Below are 23211 nucleotides of genomic sequence, written 5' to 3'. Positions count from 1 at the left end.
TTCCAAAGTGCCAATCACCCTATGAAAAGCCAAATTAAAATGTACCAACTAATAAGATCTAATTTCATCATCCTTTAGCACTAGAGATGAATGAGCAGTGTAATTAGACGAACAGTGTCAATGGGCTTCAGAGAATTGTTTTTAAGAAAAGCTAACAGTACCTAAGAAAACAATTGGATTGATGGGATTTGGGATGTAGATTAGATAGCATTTTTGGTGAAATGACTACTGATAAACAATGGGGTCCCATGAGGGATCAGATGCAGAAGGGCTTGAAAGGAAGGTTAGATTAGGTATCAAGAAGAAATTCTTTACTGTAAGGGTGGTGAGGCCCTGGAACAGAGAAGTTGTGTTTTCTTCATCCCTGGACATGTCCAAGGCCAGGTTGGATGGGGTTTGGAGCAATCTGGGATAGTGGAAGGTGTCCCTGCCCATGGCAGGGGACTGGATGATCTTCAAGGTCCTTCCAATCCAAACCATTCTGTGGTTGCACGAAGCTGTTCAGCACTGTACATCTGCTTCATGGAAGACACAGAGATCTGACCTTACTGCTGTCTCTTCATGAGAAGCACCTGCATCATTAGACTAGAATTTACAGTGATTTTCATACCTTGATCACTTAAGAATAAATTTAACCTTAAAATTAGAAATATGTAGTTCTGTTCAAGGATCTGTTAGCTCAGGTGGATCACGCTGACCTGGTCCTTCAGTACTTTTGCCACTTGCCCAGTACATGTGTGCAACAGCTCTTCCCCTCCAAAAATCTTTGCAAATTAACTTAATTAGCAAATGACCTACAATGAAAGTACAATGCTATTCTGCATCCAAGGAGTTTCACTGACAAGTCTCAAGGTAGTGGAACATTTTTATCTACAAATCAATAGCCAGGCTCCCCAACACTTGTTCTATCAGACGATCCAAGCTGTGATAGCACAGCAATCAGTCATAGCCACAAGAGAACAATACTGGCTTCTAATGACATGAGTGTTATCGGAGATTTGCAGGACCTGATCAATTGAACAAGACAATAGATGGCAATCAATAGTTTTCTATCATTATAGCAACCCCATTCATACTGCTGGAGTAAGAGGTTTGTCAGAACTTAATTTCATGCAATTTCTTCTGTGATTTTATCCACTCAGGTGTTTGAACTCAAACTCAATTTACCAGATTTATGCTTTGAAGCTGGCTTTTCTTACATTGAGAAAGCTGAGTGATTTGTTTTGGTAACAACTTTTTACTGAATATTGTTTTTCTGCATATCGAAAAAAGGGAAGGCTAATGAGGAATTGCATTCATAGAATGGTTTAGATTGGAAGAGACCTTAAAGATCATCCATTTTCAACTCCTCTGCCATGGACACCTTCCACTAGACCAGGTTGTTCCAAGCCCCATCCAACCTGGCCTTGGACAAGACACAGGGAGAGTTGCAGAGGGGGTAACACTGCCTGAGGGCCACAACTGCTGTCGTCACTATCAGAAAACAGGGCAAGGTGGCCCATGCTCCATAAAATTGCAACCACCTCTCTTGCTGCTCCATCTGTCTTGTATCTATTGGTGTCCTTGGCTCAGTGTTGGAGTACAAAGCTTAAAACCTTGAATTCTGGCATTTATTTTTTGAATACTCCTGTGCAAGTAGAGCATGACATGAAAGTCTTCTCAGTCAATATTTTTCAAAAATAGAAGCCAAAATCTGTCTCCTGTAGCCAGGCTTTTAAATGGAATATCTGATTTTCTCAATGCTAAGACCCAGCTTGCTCCTATTAATTTGATACTCCACAGTCTTGAAACCAGCTATTTATGAAAAGAATAATGCATTTAAGAGCTTAACTTCTGGTTTCTTTTTCCATCAGCCCAGCTGTTGTTATGCTTGTGTTTTTAAATCTGGTGTTCTGGTCACGGTGAGTGTCAGGTTGACAGACCCAGCCCATCTGCAGCAAGCACATGAAGTTTCACCCTGGGTTGTCAGCTCTGAGGTCACTCCACCTCTTCTTGCAGATGCTGGGTTGAGCAAGGGGCTGTTGTTTTTCCTCCCTGCTTAAAATAGTGAACACTGCCTTGGAGTGAGTCTTTGAAGCAGCTCTGCCAGGACCAGCTTCTCCATTAAATTTAGGGCAAGGTGATTTAATTTAATTAAGACGAGGTAAAACACTTGTGCCTTGGAATTGCTCTGTGCCTTTGCTTGGTGTAGGCTTGTTAGCTGAGCTCTTTTAACATGACCACTGGCCCAAAGTAACCCAAAACTTTTATCTGGGAAAGCACCGGTGCTTGGGACTTGCTGTCTGAGAGAAATAACATGCCCTAGCAGAGGAGGCCCCAGGGCCAGCAGGCACCTGCTGGGCAGGACAGGACCCATAAGTTACTTCAGCTCCAAAGAGGCTTTTTTGCTCAGCCCACAAACCATCACCTGCGTTTGATGGGAGCTAAAGTTCATGGTTTGCTTATCAGACCAATGGGAAAAGGAGTTCTTATTACAGTGTCATATACCTGTCCTGCTTGTTAAAAAAATAACGGGGGCTTAGGATCAGGCTCCCACCTTTGTCTCGAAGCCAAACTGCTGGCCATGAGGAAAGCTCAGTGCACTGCTTTCAGTCATTATCTTTCTGGGTAAATAATTCAGTTTAATACTTCCTTGTGATCTCTTGACATTTCTGCAGCTTGCTTGTGCACACAGCCATCAATTTAATCACATATTACAGCTGAATTTGGGTATTTGGGTTGCTGACTGGTTATTATTTTTGGACTCACAGACAGGAGCATATCTCTTTATAAATTCTTTATCATATTTCTAGAGAAATATCTCATTTGAATGTAATTAACTTAGCCACTATACAATTAGTTTATAGGATTTATTAATGCAACTATTAAAGCCAGCTAACAAGCTCTGGCAATCCCTATGTGGATTTTAAACCACAATACAGACAAGCATAATAATAAAAGGGAAACATTTTAATATTCTCCTGTGGGTGAAATCCTGGATTCCCTACTTGTTTTACACCATCTTCAAACTAAAGTGCCTGCCAGCAGTTCCAACACTGAGGCCTTCACTCAGTTTTTACTTTGGCTGCTTTAGGCAAAATCTTTGCTCTTTTTTACTTTTTGTAATTTTGTAATTACTTTTTGTAATTTTTGGTTGGTTGATAGGGTTGTTTTTTTTGTTTTTTTTTTTTTTTTTTTTGTGTTTGGGCATTTTTGTGGATATTTTCTGTATGTATAAGGGGGGTATTTGAGAAAAAAACATTTCTGATTGGACTTCTAATGTGTTTAAGTTGTCATGATTAATGAAAGAAAATTATTTGTAGAATTGCTTTTGATCCTGGATGTTGCCTTAGCAGAGGCCTGTACACCTTGAAAGGAAAATTAACACTGTGACAATTTAATGAGTATGGACTCAGAGCATGGAAATTTTTATAATTCCACTGTTCTATTTGAAAGATTTGTTCTTCTTATAGGTTTATGTATTCATAACGGTTTATATATATGTAGGATTGATTAAAAATATTAATAAATAATATAAATTAAAAAAACCTAAATCAAACCCTGAAGCCAAAAGTTCTACATACCATATTTTCTATTCATTAATAAATTAGAAAATGGTGCCTTTTTATCTTCAAGATCCCCACTTGAGATAAAATGACAAAGATGAGGTTTTCATTGCAAGGTTGTTGGATTTGGCTTTATGCAGATTCAGCTTATAAGAATTAAAGGATATTTTAACTGTGCACCTTGACTTGCCACTGTGGCTTTCATGGCAGAGAGAGATGTGAGTTTTTTGCCCAGAATGAACCACCAAGCCCTTGAACAAAATATAAAATTGTGTAGTCACAGGTGGGTCCATAAAGGCTGTGTGGTCCGACCCAGCGAACGGGCACCTGCATGCCCCAGCAAATGGGGACCTGCAATGGGCAAGGGGGAAAGGGGGACAGGGCCCACAGTGTCCACAGCTGCAGTGACCCCAGGCCTGTGGTCATCATCCCCCTGGAAGGCACAGAGCTGCAGCCATCATTGGAGCAGATGAAATTGTTGTAATGAAATCGTGGGGTGTGTGATGCCTCTGGAAAGAGCAGCGCCTTGGGAAGCCATGGCATGTGCTGCTGGCCTTGGCTTGTGTGTGCATGGAAAAGAACGAGTCTGAACACTGAAAGGTCTGAGTGCTGTTCATCTCCTGCTGTGCAATTTTTACATGAGGAATGGCGCAAACACAAATTGTAGAGTGAAGTTGTTTGCTACCAATGTGGAGTGTATTGATGGCCAGCTTGGATGGGGCTTCTGCTCTAATGGAAGCTGTTCCTGCCCATAGCTGTGGGTTTTGTAACAATGAGCTTGGAGATCCTTCCTACCCAAATCATTCTATGATTCTATATATCTGATTGTCCACTCAAAAATGCAGGTTTCCTGTTTGCCATGCTAAGACCATGCGCTTTTAAAGAGCCTGGCCACTCCAAACTCTCTGTTTAATACAAAGTTTCTTCTCTTGCTTGGAGCTTGCTCTACCCTTGGACTTGAGTGAGAAATTAACCTTGGAGCCCATAGGTGTTTCCAGGAGGCCCAGAGAGCAGAGGATACTGGTAGGGATTATTGAGTTTATGGAGGTGTGCACCTTTTTGAGGTCAGGAGCTGTGATTTCCCTGATTTAGATATGTTTGCTCTCCTTCAAAGCCTCTTATGCAGATTTTTCACGTAAGAACGGGTGCTCCCAGCAGTGTTGGAGGTGCTTTGTCACATATCATGATTTGAGATTTCTGACTTTACTCCAGGTGACACATCAGATTGATTTAAATATTCTGTTGAAAAATAGAAATTATTTTCAGAATAAATTTTTTTCTCTTTTCGCTTTACTGGATAGTTATTTTCACAAAAATGATAGAGGAGAGAGCATTATTGGAAAAATGAGTTCTATCTTTGAATAGGAAAATGATATATGTTTACATAAATAAACATAGAGGGTAAATAGGCCATTGTTTAGAAATTTCAGGTTTTGAATGAGCATACATTGAAGAAATTACTAATGTTATAAGCATCAAACCTAAATAACAATAATTCAGTTTTCATAAGCCCAGGTCATTCTGTGTTTTAAAGCTTCAGGTTTAGCTATAAAGGCTGGAAATTTCGTTGTGCTGAACTTAAAAGCAGCCTTGTCATTACTTCCACGTGGCCAGAATTTCATCCTGAGAAAAGCTGCTGCGAAACCACAAGACGATTTTCTCTGCTGAATTCATATTTTCCTCGTTAGAATACTCACTTCAGAGTAGACAAATAAATGAGGATTTCAGCTATTTGAACACCTAGAAAGTGGTGAGAATGGTTTCCTTTCTCCCAGACCTGTGACCTGGAAGCAAAGTCTCAGCTGTACAAGGGGCAGAGAGAAAAATCAGGAGTAAATTCTGACATGGAGCTGTTTATGTAGAGCAACGATCATACAGAAGTGACAAAACATCTGAGATATGCACAGTATAAGAGAGGCTGATTCCCAATGGATAATACAATTTAAATATTTATTATTATAGCATTATGTTTTTCCAAGGTTTGTCAAGCTCAAGTTTGATTCAATGTCAGTGCCATTAAAATTGCTACTATTGCTTCTTTCTTTTCTCCTTATACTGAACAATTATATTACCTCTTTGATGGAAACTTATATTTTATATCACTCATTTCTCCCTTCAAAAATATTTTCCTTGAAAATGAGTTAAGCTTAATAAAATAGACTGACTTAATTCTGAAAGAAACTGTCCCTTTAGGGTTGTAATGCTGTTAATTTATCTATTATGTTATCTTTTAGTTAACTCAGAGGATCTTCCTTGAGGAGCTCATTATGGTTTGAATGGTTTTGAAGAGAGAAGTTACACTAAACCAGGCTCATGGAAGATGCTTTTTTTTTTTTTTTTTTTCATTTATAAAGGGATAAAAATATGGAGAGTGTAACAAGCTTTGCCCTGATGTGGGCTGCCAGGACGGGGCAGGCATGTTCCCTGCTGCCTCTTGAGCTCTGGCCTCCCGCCTTCAGTCCCATTTGATGGCTGTGGCACACATCTGCAATGGCTCAGTGAAGGACACAAACCTGGAGATGAGTCTCACCAGGGCTGGAAACAAGATGTTTTTTGCCAAGTTGCTTAGGTGTAAAATTAATTGCTGGAGTAATGTGGGTGGAGACAAATTCTATTATGACATGCCCATCTGTGAGGTGAGGAGACTCTACCATAAATGAAAAGGCATAAAAGGAAAACAACAACAAAAAAAAAAAAGCTAATACCAAGAGAGTTTCCCGATCTCCAGAGTGAAGGGCAGTGTTATCAAAGGACTCTGCAGGTTTGGCATCACAGACCTGGATTATGGGGATGTGCCTGTGGACTGGGCTGTTCTTACTTTTAACTGAATGGTCATTGAGCAGTAAGCAAAGTGACTTGCCCAAAATGTAAGTAAAGACAAAAATTCACCAGCATTTCTGTTGTGTGTTGTACACAGGGGCAGATATGAAGAGTGGGGTGATACTTCAGCTCACAGGGAACCCAGTGCTTTGCTGCGGCTTATTAATCAGTGATGTATCCTAAAAGTGCTCATGATTATTACATTCTTCTCATTTTCTGTGTGATTTAATAGGATCTGTAATTTTGAAAAGAAGCCATTGCTTGAAAGGCAGAAGCACCTTTATGTGGTAAGCAAGGTTTCCCTGAGAGCACCTGGAAGACTCTCCAGTGCATCACCAGCCAGGACACTTCTGTGACCTCACAGCACCACACAACGGTTTGGGCTTCTGGAACTTTAAAGCTCATTTCATTCCCACCCCTGCCATGGCAGGGACACGTTCCACTATCCCAGGTTGCTTCAAGCCCCATCCAGCCTGGCCTTGAACACTTCCAGGGATGGGGCAATCACAACTTCTCTGGGCAACCTGTGCCTCACAAACCTGTAAGTCAAGAAATTCTTCCTGATATCTAAACTAAATTAGAGATTGTCCTGAACTCCCCACTTGCAGCTGCATCATTCCCCTTTCTGTGGCTGTTTGGATTTACCTGTTCTGTGCATTTCTAAAACTGCCTGTAACAAAGCCAAATCTCTAAAGAAAACAATTGCTTCTCTGGACAGAGAGCTGTTATATCATCCCTTAAACTACATCTGCACCTGGGTTGTGTTCACAAGGCCAATTTATCATTATTCTGTTTACTGGGCAAACATTGAACTGTCTTTCATGTGTATTGCCTTTGGTCTTAAATGATCCTATCAAATTTTAAATGATCTGCCTCTATTATGGTTTTGGCAGCATCTTTTTGCATTATCTATGGTGAGCCTATTAACCCTCTCTAAGTGCACCTATCTTCTCTCTTAATTTCCTGAGTTAAACATCATTATGAAATCACAGACCTCTATGAAGTTAAAAGCCAGAAAAATCAGTATTTTTTTTTTCACATCAAATGATATTAGGAGAGATTTGTACTGTACTTGCACTGACATTTACCTATACACTTCTGCATCAATGAGTTGTGATAGTTTTCTTTTTTTATATTGAAACAGAAATTGCTGCAGGCTAATGCAATGAAAAAATATATTCCTTGACTTCTTTTCTGCTTATCTGATTTATTTTCTAAACTGAAATCTTCTAATGTAAACTCTAAATCCTGTCCTGAAAATAGCCTAATAACAGTCCCAAATCCAGTTTAATGTGCACAAGTGAGCAGTTTTGTAAATGTACACGAAGGAGATGAGTTGAAGCCCCTTTGGAAAACATGGTGCCCTAAGATAGAGAAGATTCAAGGTTAGATCTCTATGTTGTTTTCCTCACCTACATCTTCAGGGACTTGGAATCCATTTACTCAAACATGTAAACCATAACCTGGTCTAGTGGGAGGTGTCCCTGCCCATGGCAGGGGGTAGGAACTAAGTGGTCTTTAAGGTACATCCCAACCCAAATCCTTCTATGATTCTATGGATTTTCAGGCCATGTGTTCCAGTGGAGATTTTCCAGGCACAAATAGACAGGAGTTCCAGCTGGCCTCAGTGGGGACATTGCTGACAGCCAGGTGCTGTCTGTGTAATTCCAATCATAACATTTGACATTGTGTCTCTTTAGCTAATACCTTCTTTCACATGTCTATTGTTCAGAAAATAGACTTCCTAATGTACAGGTGGGTGGTGTGGCACAAGCTTGCACTGACATCCAGGTGAGACAGGCAGTGCTGGCAGAAGAAAATTGAGTCCATTTTAGAGCAGAGGAGCTGAGGCAAAGAGTGAACTGATGCCTTATCTGAGAAGAGAGTAGAAGACTTAAGTAGGGCTGAAAGGGGACCTTGATCATTTTAGAGCTGTACATAAGTACATCTTAAGTCCTTAAGAAGTCCTAAGACAGTCCATCTGTCTTTTCTGCTGCTGCTCTTGGGATGTTGGAGGTGCTTTCTGTAGTTTCACCATCAATATTTGCGAAGTCATCCTGAAGTGCCCAGTTTGGTGCAGTGTAGATTAATTTTTCTCTTTGTTTTTACACTGAGAATCTCACACAGAGGTCCCTTAACATCTGGGCTTACAGCTGTAAGACTTTCACCTTGCTCCCCCTCTCCCACACTGGCTGCTGAACCTGGGGTGCTGTATGACAAGATGATGACAGCCATGCCTGTTAACAGCTAATTCGTTCTGACTACCAAGACTAAAGGTGTAGGGTTCCCACTGTTGTGGTTTGGTGCTGGCCCAGTGCCAGGAACCCATGAAAGTCGATCACTCATCCTCCCCTGCTACAGCTGGGCAGAGGAAACAAAAAAATTTAACAAAGGGCTCATGAGTTGAGATAAGGACCAGGAGAAAACACTCCAAGGGCAAAACAGGCACAACTCAAAGGTACAAAGTGATTTTATTACTATCAGAATCAGAGGAGAATAATGAGAAGTGAAGTAAAATACCTTAAAACATGTTTTTTCCTCCCAGCCCCTCCCTCTTTCCCACCAAAAGTGCAGGGAGGTGGTGTGGGGGTTTTGGTCAGTCAAAAAAAACCCAAGATTTTCTTCTGCTGTTCAGGGAGAGGAATCCTTCCCCTGTTTGGCTGTGGGGTCCATCTCTCACGAGGCAGCTCTCCGTGAACTTCTCCAGAGTGTTTCCAATCTCTCTCTCAGTCCTCCCAAAACAGCTGTGCCGTGGATCACGCTTCCATGGGGTGCAGTCCTCCAAGGCCAGGCTGCTCCAGCCTGGAAGCAAGACCCTCTCTCCACTGAATCTTCCACTGGGTCACAGCCTCTGCCAGGCATCCACCTGCTCCAGCATGGACACCTACCCCATGGATTGTGGGTGGATCTCTGCATCCCCCATGGATCCCCAGGGGCTGTGGGTGGATCTCTGCATCCCCGGTGGATCCCCAGGGGCTGGGAGTGGATCTCTGCATCCTCCGTGGATCCCCAGGGGTTGTGTGTGGATCTCTGCATCCCCCGTGGATCCCCAGGGGCTGCAGGGGCTCAGCTGCCTCACCATGGTCTCACCTTGGCTGCAGAGGAATCTCAGCTCTGGCCCTTGGAGCTCCTCCTGCCCTTCCCTCTCCACTGCCCATGGCGTCTCCATGTTGTTTCCCTCACATGTTCTCACATCCCCCTCTTCTCTGGCTAGGAAAAAGCTGTGCCCCACTTTGCTTTGATTTTCTTCTCAAATATGTTATCACAGAGGCGTTACCAACCTCTCTCATTGGCCCAGCCCTGGCCAGCAGCATGTCCATCTTCAGAGCCATCAGGGACTGGCTCAGCCAGACATGGTGGAAGCTTCCAGCAGCTTCTCACAGAAGCCACCTCTGTGGACCCCTGCTACCAAAAAGCAGGCCATGCAAAACCCACACACCCACACTGGAAACATCCCTTGGTATCTTTTAAAATGTGCACTAGTGCTCAGTTTCCTTCTAGTTCACTTCCTACTTAGAGCACAAGTGTAGGATTTCTTTTCAACATCATATTTAGCAGGTAACTCCCCTGTGTGTGTCCTTGTATTAAAAATCTCCTTGGCTAGTTACTAGATTAAGGAATATGAATTTATTTTCCTCCTAATCTTCCTCCTGTAGTTGAACTTTTGCTTCACCCACATTCTTAATGTTTTCCCAGTCTTTTAAATGTAGAGTTAAGAACAGATTCCTGGATATTCCTTATTTGCCTTTGATTAAAACACGACTAAAGAATAATATTTTATATTCTGAACATAAGGGAAATCTAATACAGCTTGAAAATTAAAACATCAATTTAAAATCAAATTTCAGTATTTAATTAATCTGATAAACAGGAAACAACTGAGTTGATGAATTGGGGCCAGATTGCTGCATGACATCAAGATGCACAACTGCTGAGCTCTTGCAGTTCTGGGCTTCAGTTTGGTTGAAGGACCCCTGTCCCCAGCACGGCTGTCTTTGTGAGGTTAAAACATCCCCCTGCTAATGCAAACGTGAGTGGCTGCTTGTTAGAATTTGCAGTTTAAAATCTGCTAAATTCCCTTTGTCTTTTCTCCTGAACAAGAAGAGCCACGGGTGCTGTGTCACTTGCCAGGTGGTGAGTGCTACACAGGCTCTTCCCCACTGAGGGCAGCTAAAAAAAAAAATGAAGGAGCCTTTCAGGATCAAATGTGGAGATTTATGTAGTTGTCAATACCAGCTAGTGCTGCAGAGCACATCCAAATTCTCAAAGTAGAAGTTTCATTTGGAATTTCACTGGCAGATGAAATCCACGGAATTTTTGGGTAACTTGTTTCCACTGTTGCAGATTGGTTGGTGAGGTGTTGAGCACCTCTGTGTTATTCAGTGCACTTTGTATGGCCTCTGTAAATGTTGTGTGGCTCTTGCATTTCTCCCAGGTCAATCATGGTGGGATTATTTTTGCTCCAAAGAACATGATTTCCATGTGGGATCCCAGCAGGAGCTTGTGTCAGGCTTTCTGCTGCACCCAGTGGCTATTCCAAAGTGGGGAGCTGGGCAATAACACAATTTTAACTCCAACCCCCTGAGAATGTGGCATTGATTTCTGACCTTTAGGGCAGCTTTTGGACAAAAAGGATTTCCAGTGGGAAAGTCAAAACCACTGCTGATGTACAAGTGCATAACCCTCTCCATTTTGACATTTGCACACACAGAAACTGCAGTCAAACAGGAAGCTGCCATCCAAACTGAGATTTGGTAATCTTAGATCTCAGGGAACCACAGAGGTTTCTCCATAAAGAAAAGGTTCTCTACCTAGATGTTTACAGCTGCTTTCAAAGTGATGTTCTTCCTGATGCTGAACGTGCAGGTGCCATTTGTGTGCTGGGTCATTGAGCTGGTCCCTGGTGTCTGGTTTTCCTCTCTGTGCACAGGTACAAATGTCTGCTCCTGCCTTACACACAGTCACTGCTGTCCCATTTCCCATTGCTAACCCTTGGCTGCCCCACACAGGGATAGCTGTTTTGGCCAACTACTCCCACTGAATTCATGTGTTCACTACCTTCCCACCCAGATTCATCCTTAAGGATTCAAATAACTTTATCCATCAGCTCCAGGAAGAAATAAGGCAGGATGAGATGGCTTTTTTTTTATTATTATTATTCATTATCTTGAGTGATTTGTATGCTTTTCAGTAGCATTAGGTGAAAGAAAGTGGAAAGGAATTGGATGGCTACATTTCTGTGGGAAAACACATGGTCCATTTTCTTTACATGATCTGCTCTGAGGTCATGAAAGGATGATGAAATAAGCCCCATGGGATGTGTTTGAAATAATTATGTTCCCAGGTTATTTAGTGAGTGGGGTTTCCTTTTACTTACAGCAGTGCTATTTGTAATTAAATTAATAATTTGCCTTAATATTAGTCTCCAATCATTGTATGAATTATTTTGTTGTGCATAGTGAGAAAATTGCACTGTGCAATTTTGATGTGTATGTTTGTGTATTCATCATTGGGCTGGTTTATGTTTAAAGAAGTAATAGATTATCTAAAAACCTGTTTAAATTATATCTGAATTTTTTTTTTCTGATGGCTTAGCACCTAAAACAAGTCTTCTCTCTCTGATAAGTAGAGAAGACCTGTGGTGGTTTGAGGGTGATGAGGACACACTTGCTTGGCTACTGTTTATGTGCTCAGTTTAACCCCTGTGTTTCAGCTTGTTTCAGCTCATGATTATAAACTGGAAGGATAGGGAACAGCTTATAAAACCATGTTTTAGTAGTAATGCCCCATGTGGAGAGAGCTTAAGGCAGCAGCTGGGCATGTGAGCAGGGAAACAGGAGAGACTGAACTGATTTCACAGGTGCAGTTCTGGACCTGGCATGGTGAGAGATGGTGAGAGAAGGAAGGAAAGTTGAGAATAATGATAACTAAAAAAAAAAATAAAAAGGGGAAGAAATCCATGAATCAGTGGAGGATACTGGGCACAGCTGGTAAAGGATTGAGCTGAGAATACCATCCTAGAATTGGGAATTCATGTCACTTCAAAACAGCTGCATTCATGTCCTCAGGCTGGTCATAATTCACAGAATGGAACATGCTGATGGTGATAGGACAAGTTTCCTTGGGAGCTCTGGCTGTGATGCTGCAGCTCTGTGTTACAGCTGAGGATAGAGCATTTCCCAGCCTCATGGGGCTGCTGGGCTGGCCCATGCTCCACACCTCTGTTCCCCCATCAGCCCAGCTTCCGTGCATGGGATTGGCTCCCAGTAAGTTCCTTTCCATCAATCCCTAGCCAGCACATTGAGGAAAACCTTAAAGAAGGAATATCGTAATTATAATTTATATCTTCCTCAATTCAGAAGGAAAGTGAATCCATTCTTTCCCCTCCAACCCCAGCATTCCTGACATAAGGGAGGCTTAGGTAGGTGAAACTGGTAAAAGCTAAAAGTATTACAGAATTAAGCTTTTCCACTATATGAAATTTTCCCCCAACACTGAACACATGCTGCCAGGCAAGGAGAGATCCATCCCACTAACTCCTGCACTTGTATAGACAGTGGAGCATCTCCTTGGATCATTTCACATAAAAAGGTCTAAAAAATATATCAATTTTTCTCTTTAGTGAACTGATTCTTAGCCTGGACCTCTCTAATGTGGGATAACATGTGCTGCTTTTGCAGGCTTGAGGGTGAGGGGTTTACATCTCCTGTCCTTCTCCTCTTCCTATCACAACTGTATAGACAGGAGTGCTGCACTCTGACTCCCATCCTGGGAAAGTTTTATTTCCAAAAGGGAAGAAAGCTTTAAGGTTTAGTCTCCAGGGGAAAAAAATCAGAAGATGCAAATCTAATAGAGAGCAATCATTTAGCTTTAAAAATCTCCCATCTCTTGAGCATGTGGATAAATGTAGAAATTGCTTTATCAGTCTAATGGAAATGCCTTAGGATGTCTAAAAAGGTTTGAATCAGTGGGCCTGTGGCAATCCAATAGGGCATCACAGGAATTTCTTTTAAGCCCTCACTGAACTCTGTGGAGAAGCTGATCTACTCACTGAGGTGGGGGGTCTGCCTACCCCATCCGATTTTGACACATGAGAATATCATTTTCTGTTCAGCTCTGCATTACAAGCTAAAAGCTGCCATTTTCTATCCACAAACTGCTCTTTAAAAGCTGTCCCAAAGGTTAATAATTGTGCCTCTGGGGATCTAAGGTTAAGGATGTGATTTTTCTGTCAGTATAATAGAGTCTGCTTAAATTCACAGCTACAGCTCTGCATTGGGATCAGCAGAGAATATTCCCAAGCACATAATGAACAAAACCAGTCAACAGAAATCAATATAATTTTCAGCTTTTGAAAGACAACTCTTTTGCCTTCATATGCTTTGTGGGTCTGTCACTCCTTTCTACGCATAGTGAATTTTGATTTTTTACTTTACTTTTTATAAGATAGCAATAGGAGGTAAAGCCTTGGTTACTTAACCATGGACAGTGCAGTGAGAGCCTGTCCCACTCTGAAAGAGTGAACACTGCTAAAACAGTGTGCGTAAGCTTCTGTGATGCTTGCCATGCTTCTATATCTGTAGCAAAATGAATGAAGATAAAGAGGTTGTCATTTTCCAGGATACACTTGCATTCAGTGTTTTCCTCCTATGAAATGAGTGGATGGCTAAATGACCCTGCTAGGGATTTTTCCCCATCTAAGCTGACTTAAGCTCACCTGCTGCAAGCTGAAACCCGGCACCCCACAGTGCTCATCACACCTGACTCTTCCCAGGGTCTACAGAGTGGATGTGTCAAGCAGGGACAGAGGTTTTCCCATCACCCAGGATTCCTGTGTTTGTCAAAGCCTCTGTTTACCTGCCTCTGATTGTGTCTACCTGGAGCATGTTTGGCTGTACAAGAAGACAAAACCAGTATTAATTTAGTTGTCTTCCCCTTAAGATGTTACTGATTTTTTTGTGTTTGTGATATCTCTTAGCATTGGTTACCTGTGGCTGTGCTGACTGTGCAAAGTGAGATGCTGTGGGGTATCTGGTGGGTGCCTGGGGATTCAGAAGGGCTGGGAAAAGAGGTATAAGAGGGACAGAGAGGTCAAAGGCATTCCTGGCAAGCATTGAGTAAACTATTAAAACCATACTTAATTTCTAGGATTAGCAGAGGGCTATTAAAGGATGCTAAGTCACACTCTGCCCGTGAGTGTATATTGTGATTTGCTATGAGAAATGTGCTTCCTGGTATCCATGGACTTAGGGAAACTGAAAGGCAATGGAACAGAACTTCCTTGGGTGCGTTATGAACATGGAAATGTGCCACTGTCCTACCTCACAGGTCTCTGAACTGTTGTAGCCTGGAGCAGGAGGAAAATGTTTCCTGTGTGTGTCACAATAGTGAGGAGCCAAAGCAAAGCTCCTGGCTCATTGAACATTTCTGTTCATATCTCCTGCAAGGGACTGAGGCCACAAATTAAATATGTCCTGTTGGTACAAGGGTTTTCAGCCTATGACTGGAAAAATGACCTTTTTGGGTCCAGGGCTTTGTTGTGAAGGATTGTTGGTCCAGCGTTACTGGTGTTTTCAGTGCTGTGGGATGCAGGATGCTATGAATATAATTCTGCACTGAAAAGAAATAAGAAAAAAAGAGAAGGATGACAGCAAACCTTGCAGTAAAAAACAGCCGTCAGTCTTAACAATAGAATGTGTATGTACAATGTGTTATATCTGAAGTTTAGCATTTCTCTTCTATAGAAGATTGATGTGTCAAAGTTCATTGAAAAATTAGAAATTGCAAATATATTTGAATAAAAACTAGAACTTTTTTGTCAGTGAAGTGAAAATATTTCATTTTAATTTTGATATATTAGTATTGCATATTTTTGTTTTACCTGGAATTCCAAGCTGTTGCTCTGAGAAACACACTTTAAGTGGTCAACTTGGAGTTGGTAACCTCATAACAACTTGTTTCATAATTTTAAATTGAGATTCTAATTAATTGCTTTTCTCATTAGTATTTTCATTGGATCAGCAATTGGTTCTTGGGCTCCATGTGTGGTTGGTATTCAGAGTGTCCTTTACAACTGTTACTGAATCCTCTGATGGAAGACAGAGACACTCCGGTTTGGGGGGTTGTTCCTGTTTAGATACTGAGTTTAACAAGTGAAGAGAGTAGAAATGAAGTTTCTGGATCTCTTCTTAAAATTTATTTTAACTTTCTTTCTTCTCTTGTAGTCTGAATTTGTTCTCACAGAATGCTATTAGAAGTGGGACTATGCTTAAATGACACCTAGAAAGCAGTCACCTCTCTCAAAAACTTGCACAGGTTGCAGTTTATTAACTTTTTTCCTATCCAAATTAAGTCATTACAGCAAAATATGTTTAATCTCTCCCCTTCAATAATACTTAAATAACCCTTGAATTAATTGCTCTTACTTTTTTTTTTTTAATGCACAAAATTATAAAATACCAGGAGGACTTTGTTCTTTGAGTAAGAAGGGCCCTTACTGAAATACTTTATGCTGTGCTTGGTTTCAAGCCTTTGTAATAAAATGGAACAAGGCTATGAACCTGAATTCAAGCAGACATTTCCCTCTCAAGGGGCACAGGCTGTCCTGGTGTGTGTTGTTTTAACCTTTAATATGAGTTTTTGCTTCAGTGGTAGACATTCAGCTTTGAGTGGAACATGAGGGAGATTTGCTCCTCACAGATGATGTCTGGCAGAGGCTGGATGTAATGCACAGTCCAGGCTGGTCTCATTTGGGGAAAAATACTTGTGAGGAGGAGACTTCTGAGATGGTCCATGAGAATGGCAGATGCTGGTGTAGCTGGAGAAGGTGCTGTAACAGTGTGGGGTCAAAAATCTTTACCAAAGGCAACTTGTAGTCATTTTTTTGTTCATTTTGATTAACATACTGAACTTGTAAAATGCCAGTTTAGAAAGCACACATCACATAAATAGCATTTTCTTCCCTCTTTCTGCAACAGCTATTGATGGATTCCAACTGAGTGGATAGAGATGACAGCCAAATTCTTATGTTGAGGTTGCAGGAGGAGATTTTGATCAGGATAATACCTGTGTAACACCATTAGTGCTCTGTGTATGCCAGAGAGGATGGGAGTTCAGCTGCATCTTTCTCATTGGGAATGAGCAGAATGCCAAGAATAATTGAGCTGGATTTTTGAATTCCAGGTTGAGATTGAAGGTTTTTCATAAGGACTTGCCATGGAATTCCAGTGTTATCCTTAGACCAAAGCCTCAGGCTTGCACTACCATTTCAGGGACAAAGTTTAATGTCTTCCTTTTTCTCGCATTAGAGTCAAAGATTTGTAAACTTTCCCAACTGTTAGAAGCCAAATGCATAAAAGTGTGTTCTTTCATGAATTTTTATGGATCTGTGAAAAACCAGGCCCAGATGAAAATGGTATTTACTCTTCTGCAGAGCAGCCCTACGTGATGGAGCCGGGCAGTTCTGTGACCATCAGCAGTCCATGGAGTGAATGTTCAGAGTTGCTAAGCAACACCCAGGAATGCACCCCAATCTTGGCACATGGACATCCATCCCACTGCATTTTTCATGTGTACCCAAGCAGTTCAATCAGATTCCACCACTCTATCCAGGCAGTGCCAGATGCCAGCCCAGGTGCAGGAGCAGGGCCCTGACTTCTGAAAGAACCAGTGCTTTAGGAGAGGGTGGGGGGTTGCAGCCCACAGCCCCTGTGGTGTTGTCCAGGTGTCCCCATGGTGCTCCTAAGATGTAATTTTCCTCATCCTCCCTAAAATCCTTTCAGCAATGAATGTTGTTAAGTGGCTCATTGGTTTTTGGTGTCCTCAGCTTGAGGGTAGAACAAGAGGTGCACAAGTGGAGGGAACCCAATTCCATTTCACTAATAGGTTCAGAGGTTCCCAGCATAATAATTTTGTAGTCTATGACCTTTGGCTGAAAATTACTGACTAAATGCCAGTCTGAATCAGCTTCTGCAGATCTTTGCAAATGCATAAATGTTACTGTTTAATATGTTGGTTATTCTGAAATCTATTGTAAGTTTCTATTTTTAAGGCTATTGAAATCAAACTTGATTAGCAGTAATTTAGACTACTGAGACAACTAAAAGAACATTTTATTATCAGTTATAGCACTGTAGCACTGAGCTTTTAAGATTCAATTATTGTTTTACTTCACTGCTGACAGCTCCTACCTCCTTCACCCATTCTGATTCAGCTTCTCACTGGTCCCTTTCAGTTTTCCTTGCCTGCCATGTACAATTTCATAAACACTGAAGGGTAGAGCTTTCTTTCAGCAGGTAGACAATAAGTGGAAGGAAACCCTTGGGAACTGATCAAGTTAAAACCACAGAAATGTACGGAAATTATTAGCATTTGGATTATGTACTAGGAAGCATACACATTGGCACATCAAAAATTTGTTAATTAATTCAGGCAAAAAATGTAGGTTGGAAAGGACTTATCTGAAAATCCTGAACTTGTTTTGCTACGTGTTCTACCAGCTACAAAGCTGATAGCATGTCTATATGTCTGCAGGACATACCCCTTGCACACCTGCCTGTTATTATCGACTTGTTTGGGCCTTCCTGACCTTCCCTGAAGCTCTGTGCTGTGAAGGATAAACAACTGAGTATATTTAAAAAAACTGAAAGAAAGGAAACTCATAATACAGTTTGTTCCATATTTGTCCTGGTTTGTCTGGGAATAATCAGGGTTAAAAAAACTACAATCACAGCTATTCTAATAACCACACTTTTTATGCAAATAAAGAACAAAAAGATCAAGGTCCAGAGAGTATTGAAATCTGCTTGACGTCATCCCTTAACCGTGTCAGGATTCATGCTGGAATGCAGCAAGTACAAGGAAAGGAACCATGGCTGATGATAACCATCATAGAAAATTCTCCAGGAGGCAATTCATCATAAGGGGTGAGTTTCGCCCCAGTGCTGAGTGTCACTGCAAGCCCAATTCATCATTTATGTCTCAAAACATTGTATTTGGAGAAGGCAAGTGGTGCATAGGCATTTTCCTGGCTTGTTTCTCAGCATGAATTTTGACCTGCATGCTCAGAGTTACTCTAAGGAAGCAGAGCAGGAGGGGAATGTATCCAGCCCTAAGAAAGGAGCTTCCGAGGTGACAGTTCACAGTGATGAGCAATGCAAACCACAAACAACTGAATATTAATTTAAAAGAGAGAGTTAACATTGTGCCCTATTTCATAATGATGACATTCTCCTTGAAATATATACAACATCTGCATGCTGCAGTTCAGCCAGGCAACAAGACGTCAATAAATATCTCCTTTGAAAAATATAGGTTCTTGATAAATATTGCATTAAAGAAGACGATGCTGGGGTCTGCTCAGTATCTGTTGGGTAGGCTGGCAAGACAATATTGAAATTATGTGCTGTGTTCTCTGCATGTGTTGCGTCAATTAGGGCTCAGTCCATCTCCTGCTGAAGTCACTGCTTTTTTATTACTGTGGCTGAAGCACCCTTTGCTTTTACCATCTCCCTCTGTGTGATTTTCATCATGAACAGCCTTCTAGAAAAGAACACCTTCTTGCCAATTCTGCGAGTGTTATTTCTATCAATATCAAATGAATTTAAACCTGAGTGATCAATATTCCAGCCCACGTATTAGTTTCTCTTATCTATTTAAACATGTGTTCTTGCTCTGTCTCTTCCTTTTGCCCAAGAGGTCTTAATTAAAGATTAACAAATCAGCTGGAATCAAAAACAAGAACAACTGAGCTAAAGTGAAAATATGAACTTGTAAAAACCTTAATGCAAACTTGGAAAAATTATTTGGGGTTGGTATTTTTTAGACAATTTTAAAACAGCTCTTCGTCTCATCCCTGTGGTGCCCTGTAGCACAGGGAGTAGAAGCTCATCATTGCTGAGAGGCTGCTCCTGTGTGTTCCTTCTAATGCAAATAATGGCATCGAGAGTGCTGCAGCTACCAGGATTTGTACAGGAAAATACTTCCCTGTTTATTTCAGTGAAGCGGATCTCTGAATGTAAGAAGTGATTCGTTTTGATTTAACAAGGTTGTCACAAATTCAAGCATATCTGTAGCACCTGTCAGTACCACACAGAGATGGGAAAAAGAACCACAAACACCAAGACAAGCGTGGGAAGGGAAGCAGAGATGGGGAGATTGTGAGAAGAGCTGTGCGTATAGAGAGAAGTGTGTCATATCAAGGGACTGCTAAATTATTATTAGCATTAATTAATGAATGGGAAACATGAATATTTGGTTCTGCTGAAGAGTCTTAGCATGACTCAGCAATGAATTTCTGGTATACTATCTCTAACTACTCCCAAAGGATTTTGAAAACTGAAAAAACCCTCTTTGTATCTGTTGGAAAAGTCAAAGGTAAAGGCCAGTGCTTCAAAACTGCCTGCCAAGCTGTCGTGGTTTGACATGGAAGTGAATTTTTTTCCAGGAAGTTGGGTCAAACCAATCAGTGGTCAGGTTTGGATATTGGCACCTGGAGTGACCACTGAAAGTATGGACACGCCTCTGAGAACACAGGGGGTTAAAAGCAAGAACTCCCAGGGGAACTGTCTCTTTTGGTTCCGGTCGTCAGAGAGTGCAGACTCTCCCCTGCCCAGCTACAGGCTGGGAGGGGGAGGGGAAGCCACGCGGCCTTGTCCAGGTAGGCCGAGGGGCTGAGGGTCTGGAACCGAGCCAGCTCCTGGACGGAAGGGTGGAGAGAAGCGGAGATGCCTTTGTCCCCTCCCCCACAGAGGGAAGGTGACAGAGAGCCTGGCGGCACCTGGAAATTGGCTGGCAGAGGAGAAGGAGAAAGGGGGGGGGGGTGATGCCCAGCGTGGGAGACGGAATGCTGGGCCGAGATATCAGCCATCCAGGGAGTCTGAACTTTTAACCCTTTCCAAGAAATGAGGGCTTTGTAAAATATTACTCCTCCTTGATTTGTAGTGGAAGAGAGACAGTCCGGGACCTGACATGTTAGAAGAAGGAATATTTAGGTGGGAGGAGATGATGAAGTAGCTTTTGTCTGGACTTTTCTTGTTAGCCATGGACTGAACCAAAATCTCCTGCAATGGAGACTGCATTTTAGGGGGATGCAGTGGTGACCCAGGGAGACCTGCTTCAGCTTCTAACAGCACAGGAATGGCAAGAACAGAAGAAAGCTGAGGAGGGAATGGTGATGCCCTCTGTCTTCGGGAAAGAAGATGATCTCTGTTCTTGGACCCTTGGCCCCAGGGGAAAATGGGGGGGACTGTAGTCCCAGGATGAGAAGCTGAACTGTTGTACCTTTGAGTCCGTGGCAAAGCATCCTTAAAGGAGCCCTATGAGCAGTCTGTCCATGCACGGTGGTGAGAGCACTGTGACATGGAAAGGAGAGGGTCACACTGGCAGATTTTCTCCGGACGGTTGCCATGTGTGACAGGGAAACACAGGAGGTGGAAACTGTGTTTCCTGGGGGGTCTGTGGTGCAAGAGAGACTTCTCTCTCCCTTGATAGTTTGAGTATTGATTATCTGAAGGGTGGTAATTTGATCAGGAATCCCGGGTGATGTTTCATGGTGGGTGTTTTAGGAATTGGGAGGAGGAGGGGTGTTTTAAAAGGTCTTCATCCTGGATTTAGCTTATGTGTTTTCTGTAGTAGTAGTAGTTTAATAAAGTTTTTTTTTTTCCTTTGTTATTAAGCTTGGGCCTGCTCTGCTCTGTTCCTGATAACATCTCACAGCATTTATTTGAGGAAGGTGCATTTTCATGGGGGCGCTGGCATTGTGCCAGTGTCAAACCATGCCATTTGGGATGTGAGCCCAATTCCCAATTTTTCCCATAGCCTTGGTGGTGTCTCAGGTTGCACAGATACAAGAGGTTTTACCTGTAATGAGCATAAGAGCAGTTTTGATGAGGCTGGGAGCTGTTCTCTCTGAGCCATGCAAGACTTTGGTGGTTTCCCAAACCACAGTGCAGACCTAGAACCTATGGAGATCTCTGTCCTGCAGAACAGCCACTACCTTTATAACTGGGTGTGCAGATGTTTCTAGCTGAAGCCAGCACAGGTGGGAGATGGGCCAAATCTGCATCTGGGTTTTACCCCAGCATGACGAGCTGATCCATGCAAATGCTCCTGTTTCATTTATCCCTTTATTTAAAGAATCAGATCACTTGGCACTTGACAATGTTTCCCTCTCCAGCTACACAGATATAGTGCCTACAGTGAAGCTTCTCCTCCTCCTGCTCTTTTTTTATCTTGTTTTTTTTTTTTACTTATTTGACTGAAAGCAGCAAACAGATAAATATGTTGACAAGCAGTAGCTCAGCAGAGAACAAAAGTGGGAAAGAACACCTTGAAAGAGGTAATCTTCTGTGTGAGAAGCAAATGGGAGTGAGAGATGAGCAGGTAATAAAGGGACTTTTGCCTTTAAAGCATCTAGCTCCTGGTAAGCAAGCAGACATGAAATGAGAGAGAAGCTGTTTCTTACTCAGACAGAACAAACGCCTGACAGCATGGGCTGCATCCATGCAGCACTGCTGGGTCTGCCATGGGCTTTCTCACTATCAAACCCATTCTCGGTTATCAGCAACAGGAGACAGATGGAAGCACTGGGTTTTGGGTTTTTTGTTGTGGGTTTTTTTTTTTTTTTTTTTTTTTTTTTTTTTTTTAGCAGGTATATACAACTATGAAAGGTTTGCAATAAAACTTGCAGCTATAAAGCAGAGAAAAGATACAGATGTTTGATGTAGTGTCTTGATAAGGAAATAATGGGAGTGATCATACCACCAAGTATGATTTTGCACACACAATCTTTTTTATTTTCCTCATAATTGGTGTTTTTGTTCCCTGAGATGAACCTTTGGGATTTAGAGATTGTATTCATCTATAATTTCCCTGCTATCTGCTCCTTCTCTTTCACCCTCCTTCCCTCTCCACTTTCCTTTCACCCTTAGGGAAAGGGAGATAGAAATTGTATCTTACAGGGATTTCCACTTCAGTTTGTGCTGAGTTTGTGTCCTACTTAAATCAGAAGGTGGTTCCAGTATGCTCATGAGAGGAAGCAGTGCGTCAGCACTGATCTCTTCACTCTTGTGACCAGTGACAGGAGTCCAGGAAATGGCTGGAGCTGAGTCAGAGGAGGTTCAGGTTGGGTTTTTCATCCAGAGGGTGGCTGGCCACTGGAACAGGCTCTTGGGGAAGTGGTCACAGCATCAAGCCTGACAGAGTTCAAAAAGTGTTTGGACAATGCCCTCGGGCAGAGGATGGGATTCTTGCAAAGTCCTGCGCAGGGTCAGGAGCTGGACTTGATGATCCTGCTGGGTCTCATCTAACTCAGCATGTTCAGTGATTCTATAATTCTGTGCTTGCAGGCACAAGTAGAAATGAATATAAGTAGTCAAGCAAACCCAAAACCTCTGGGAGAGATACCATCTGGAATATCAACATTTAAAGAGAAACTGATATTAGATGTCTTTGTCCACTGTGGCTGCCACCAATATACAAGCCAAGGGTGTTTGGAAGTGACAGCGTCCAGGTCTAGCCCTGTGTTCCTCTGAGTTGTCTCTAAACCCAAGTGCTTTTCTAACCCACCCCTGCCTTTTTTTTTATCAGATCTGCTTCTCTTGCACTTTGTCACCCACTTTTCCTCCATACCTGTTCAATGTCCTGCAGTTTTCTGAGCTGGTAGGTAAGAAAATCATTCTCAGGCATTACTTTTTTCCTCCTCTATTTCATTTGGTTTCTAAAGAGAGTAAATTTCCTGCTCTGTTATTTCCAGTTTCTATTGGAAATAATTCCTTCAAACTACCCATAAACATAAATAACAATGAACAGAGACTGGAAATATATACGGAAACTCTAAGATGTACAT

General features: G+C 42.0%; 1 protein-coding gene and 1 long non-coding RNA gene across 3 annotated transcripts in view; one reads left to right on the top strand and one right to left on the bottom strand.

The window, feature by feature from the left end:
* Positions 1-4453: 4453 nt before the first annotated feature.
* On the bottom strand, positions 4454-6167 carry LOC128815016 (uncharacterized). The gene is made up of 3 exons (XR_008439537.1): positions 6059-6167; positions 5243-5347; positions 4454-4784 (listed from the first exon to the last, which is right to left on the bottom strand). It is a non-coding gene; the product is annotated as an uncharacterized LOC128815016 (long non-coding RNA).
* Positions 6168-6759: 592 nt separating this feature from the next.
* FSTL4 (follistatin like 4) overlaps positions 6760-23211 on the top strand; it is a 314392-nt gene continuing 297940 nt past the window's right edge. For both annotated transcript variants that reach the window (XM_053991316.1, XM_053991315.1), the window contains exon 1: positions 6760-6906. The gene's annotated coding sequence lies outside the window, so the exon portion shown is untranslated. The remainder of the gene's footprint in view (positions 6907-23211) is intronic.

Source organism: Vidua macroura, chromosome 15 (genome assembly GCF_024509145.1).
Source record: "Vidua macroura isolate BioBank_ID:100142 chromosome 15, ASM2450914v1, whole genome shotgun sequence".
Lineage (NCBI taxonomy): Eukaryota > Metazoa > Chordata > Aves > Passeriformes > Viduidae > Vidua > Vidua macroura.
The sequence above is the reverse complement of the archived record's forward strand: the minus strand, read 5'-3'. Positions and strand labels throughout refer to the sequence as shown.